Source organism: Pundamilia nyererei, unplaced genomic scaffold (assembly GCF_000239375.1).
Source record: "Pundamilia nyererei isolate P.nyererei 1_Seehausen unplaced genomic scaffold, PunNye1.0 scaffold00042, whole genome shotgun sequence".
NCBI classification, from domain to species: Eukaryota; Metazoa; Chordata; class Actinopteri; order Cichliformes; family Cichlidae; genus Pundamilia; species Pundamilia nyererei.
Genome location: NW_005187443.1, coordinates 2417608 through 2423163, shown reverse-complemented (window position 1 = coordinate 2423163; position 5556 = coordinate 2417608).

Here is a 5556-nt window from a genome sequence, read left to right as displayed (position 1 = left end):
GTTACACAGGGGCGGAAGTTACGCCCCTGCCCCCACCATCATGCCAACTGGAGAACAAACACTGATAGACGGGTGAATAGATGAGCTGTCACTTGAATACAGTGACCTGCCTGATGAAGTGTTTATCATAAAGAGGTAACAATGTGACAGCTGTAAAGAAGATTTCTCCAGGGAGTCAGTGGTGGTTGAACCACTGTCTTTTTCAGAGATCAAACACAGACATTAATATCAGGTTTAGCTACAAAGGCCTAAATTCACATTATAAATGAATTTGGAATAATGTTGAAAAAAGTAAAACCACAGGCCAATCGCGGCTCTTCATTTTGAATTAGAGGGAAAATTTCTGATTTAAGGAAACAGCTAAACATATTTTTAACAATTATTAGACACACTGAAAAATAAAACAAAATGAAACATACCTTTATTTCATCTAACTAACCACTAATATAAAATCACATTAATGTCATTTTGAAGCTCAAAATATCAACATGCAGCCGCTCCTAATACCAGTTACTTGCTTAGCGGAAGCTCCCTCCGCCACAGACTGACATGTGTTGCAGATAGTCCACAGAGGCTTCATTCGGAAGAGCGAGGGCGCAGAGAGCAGGAGGGGGAAGCGGTGCGTTGCAGAGCCTGTCCCCCCTGGCTTATTGAATTACCTAAATGAGCAGTGGAGACCAGGCTGGGGCTCTTAGTCTTTTGAAGTTTACAAATCATCCTGACTGCTCTGGGCCTTCGGGGGGGTGGGGCGGTGGGCAGACGACGTGAGGGAGGGAGCGGGCGGGGGGTATCGTTTGATGCCTTAAATAAAAACATCAGGGAAACAAACAAACAAGGGAGAAAAAAGGGGGGATAAGGATGAAAATGGCGAAGAGGTGGTAAGGAAACACCACGTTACCCATGGCAACTTGGGAATGGTGATGGTTGAGAAAAACCACTTCCTGTGAATGATGGGAAAATTGCATATGTTCACTGTTGTTGCTGTCGTCCGGATAGACTTGTATGTGTGTGTGTAAAGTGAACCTACATTCAGCAAAAACACTTAGTTTAGCTTAGGACAAAGACAGGAAATAAAAGGGACATAGCTAGACAAACCTGACTAGCACCACTAAAGTTAATTTACTCACCCAATAAGTGATTTGTTCACTGCATATTAGAAAAGATGCCCTAAAAATCACCTTGTGGGATTACATCACAGACTATTTTATCCTCACGGGCATTTTTAGGATTCTCTTCTGTTGCGGGATACTTTTCTGTCTCACTAAGGAAAATAATTCAGTTACCTGCTCTATTCTTAGTTAGGCTCAACTGGACTTTGCAGAAACTAGAGAACTGGCAGCTCAAACACCACTAAATGACTGAACAGACCATTTGGACATTTGTTTTCTCACATGGCACTCAGCTGAGCACAATGTTCAGTCCTGCAGTACATGTGTGAAAATGGGTTTGTTACCAAACCAAACATCACCATCCGAAGCCTTTCTGAACACCACCTTCTGCAGTGGAATATTTATTATAAATTAGTAGCTGTTCCCTGTTTACATCATTTACACTAATTAATGGCTTGCAGCTTTTTCTTTACATTGCAGAAATGCTGAGAATGCTATTAATTTTTTAAACCCTCAACAAGAAAGCAAATGCATTTCCTATAAAAAAAAATATGGATATAAGCAAGCATAGACAAACTTTGGTGTCCTTTCTGCACATTTGCGATATCCTCTTAATATACGAAGAGGAAACATGAATCTTGAATTTAATCTAGAAGACTTTGCTCTGAAATCACCTCATTTCACTCCTTTCAAAGTGCAATTAAAGAAAGGTTTTTTTTGTCAAATTATGGCAGTAGATCAAGATTAAATGAAGAAAATATCGATAAAATGATTTGTCTCTACTATAATAGATTCAACATTTTGAAATAAAACTGGATTTTTACCCCCACACAGAAGAATTCTTCTGTAAAGACCAATCTGTAATTGATTGTGTCTGGATATGATGGGGAAGCGATAGCATGTTGTTTGTACAATCAGGGGCTTTTTCCAAGCTATTAAGTGGAACTAATTAATTATGGCATGGAAATGCGTTAAAATGTCTCTCCCCCATTGAAGACAACATCCATTTTCAGAATGGAAAAGCAAGAAATGTAATTAGTTACATGACGGTAAAATGAGGGTGACTTGATTCAAACCATATTGTTCGCGTTGCATGCCTCCATTTCCCATTTCCATTCCTCAAAGCACCCGTAATACTGTATTTTGTTTTTAAAAGATATTCGCCGTTCTCTCTGGCTGTCCCATTTGCAGTTGATTGTTGAGATTCATGAGGCCGGCTCATTTACTGTATGTGAAACACATGCATACAAGCTCACAACTCAACAAATGACAATGGGGAAAGAGTGATTTCAGCATGCAGATTACCAGGGCCTCAATCAGCAACTATCTGGGGACAGTAGGAATCCGTTTCAACTCTGTGACCCACTGGCTCTGTGTCTCTGTAACCACGCGACTCCGCTCTAATTGGACGGCGCAGCGTCTGGGTGTTTTGAAGCTGGACAGAGCTCACGGCAAATTACCGCTCACTTCCTGTTCAATCTGAGTGGGCACTTGAGATGTTTAGGGAGCTGCTGGACTTTGAAATGTACTTGCTTAGCTTGGCATCTCTGGTAACCATGAGGCTGTTGTTATGAAGAATCATTTACCATTTTGGAAAGTTAATTTTTGTGCATGCCTTATTTACAACGGCAACATCCCAGCGGTGCATGGAACACATCCAGTCGTGGGAACGGGTGAACTAAAATGGCATTTTGGTTAGGAAAATGATTTTCCTTGATTTGACAGAAATAAGTATTTAATGTTCCTGCATTTATGCAAAACATATACTTATAATCTGTGCTGGAAAATTATTTGGAAGAAAGGAAAGAAACTGTTATGCTGTGGTTAGAGTGGATTCTCTTAATGTATTTGCTTTTTATTTACTTGTTTTTTGTGTTTTTACTGAGGCAATACAAATAAAGTGTGTTCCATGGGGGGGGAAATCCAACTTTCAATATTTTTGTTACCCTATTCACACCCTGATCAAGCCTTTTTAGAGTAAAACAGCCAAAAAAATTCATCAACAACACTGGCTAAATGTGTCACGCTTTTTGCATAATTGCTTATGAATTAAGTATACTCTGAATGCTGTGTTTTCAGAGTAGTCAGGAACAAAATAATTTTTGTGTTAATAACTTTGGAAAGTGTACTAATACAAAGGTTACAGGTAACGACTACGCCCTTCCTTTAGGTCTGTGTCCATGTCACCACACCGGCTCCAGCAGGCGTCACGTCTCCGTGCTCCTGCCTGGTGAAAGCAGCGTCCAGTGGAAGAGGATTGGTAGTGACATCTGGCAGTTTGATAAAGTGGATTTGGTTTCTTAGGGGCAATTCCAGGCTGCTCTCCCCAGGCGCCAGGCCTACTCTGGTTAGTATATGACTTACATGTGTAGGCTGCTGTGAGGGAGGAGTGGTGTGTGTTTGTGTGTGCACATGAGAGAGAGAGAAAGTGTGTCATGCACAGCACATATCTGAGCAGGTATACTGTATGTGTGCTTGTGTGTGTTTGCGGTCTGCTGCATTGAGCTGAGGGGAAGCGGTCGCTTCAAATGAAAAACAGGAGTCCATCCACCATGTACATTGATGCAAACCTTTCATCACCGGCTCCCCTAAAGCACGGCTTCTCCCCTTCTAATTTACTTTAAACACACACATTAGTATCATCAATAAGCGCTAATGGCTCTTTATGAGAAAGAGGGCCATTTCTCATTTTTCTAATGAAGGCCCCATGTCCTCGCAGAGCCTCCGAGTCCGCTCTAATCCGTGGCGAGATGGCTGATCCGGCCTTCCGTAACATCTTGTGCCACCACAGCCAAGTGAAGACACCAAACAACATGCAGACATGTCCAAATACAGAGGCCAGTGCTCGCTAACATGTAGCCCTGATTTCCCATTCATTCCTTCACAACACACACGGCATAACATACTGACTTCCACATTCTCTTCACACTGTAAAAATCTTCAAGTATTGATTTTAGACATAAACAATAATAACTTAAAATGACGGTCACATCATTCCTAAATGATATTATTTAATTTTCCATTGAGTGCATGAAGCAGCCCTCAAAAGATTTGTCTAAACAGGCAAAAAGGCTTTTGAAACGCCGCCATAAGAGTTAGCACAATAACTCAGAAGATTAAAGTTGGTCTGAAAATGATACTTAAATGCAGCACTCAACAAAACAATATTTAGAGAAGAGAAGGCGGAGAGAGGAAGAAATAAAAGATTCAACATCACAGTGCAACTTATTTAGATTGAAAGTCAGCTAGGTGAAAGTTTTTCTTTTTTTTTAAATTTTGCAGTATTTTGTTTTTTCATGCCGTTTCAAAACAGAATAATTATTGCTCCATCTGTGCTGAGCGACTGATTTACGAACGTGTTGCGGGTTTTGAGGTGCGCCTAAGGATTCCACCACATGAAAAGTGGACTGAAAGTTAATAGCACAGGCTCACTGTGGCTATGAAAACATCTTGGGTGTTTTCTTGCCAAGGCTCACACGGACACATCGGGCTTAAAGACAGACTGTGCATTCTGCAGTGCCACCATCAAAAGGAGCGCTTACCCAAAAATGTAAATAGGATTTTTCATCGCCAGGCAATTTAAAGTGCACCTTTAAACAGAAGTGCAAGCAAGGAGATGACTGTGTGTCTTTCACACACTGCAGTCGATGAAAGAAAGAGATTAGAAATGTTTTATCAGTTAATGCTTTGTCGTTGTATCCCCGTCTTGGTTATTGTTTACAGTAAAAGAACCATAATGTGACAATACAAATTTACAGCTTTACTTAAGAAAAATACAGACACGCTCTTATCATATAATAGAATGTACTATTCTCAGATGTTTTACATACGTATGGTGCTGTTATTTTTGTGCAGCATTTTATTCCTGTCAGGGTTTTGCTGACAACTTTTGAGAGCATGTCTATTTTTATCAATTTTATCCAAATTTGTACATAACAGCCAAGTCTTCAAATTGACTAATCATGACAGCAACATACACTGGAGTAAATCTAATATTTATTTGCATGACACTGATATGTAGTAATGTTTAAAAAGTGTTTTTAAAAGTGGCATAAACTGGAAACGCTGTTGTGCAAGACGTGCAAGTAACGACCAATTGCCTCAAATGTACTTGCATGTGTGTGTGTGTGTGTGTGTGTGTGTGTGTGTGTGTGTGTGTGTGTGTGTGTGTGTGTTTGTTTGAAAAGATTTAAATGCAATATTTAATTGATTGACCTCAGACTAAAACAAATACGATCACATCATGAGTGTCTTTTTGACATTTACATTAAACCTACTTGCAAAAACAGCTCTGACATTAATCATATTAAGCTTTTATTAATTGTTGTGTATCATTTACATGGGTGACAAATTGAAGGGAAAAATGCCGAACCCATGACCCCTGCAGTGGGAAATTGTGTTATACTGTGTCTGGAATTTTGCAGGCATGGTTTCAATCCATTTGTCT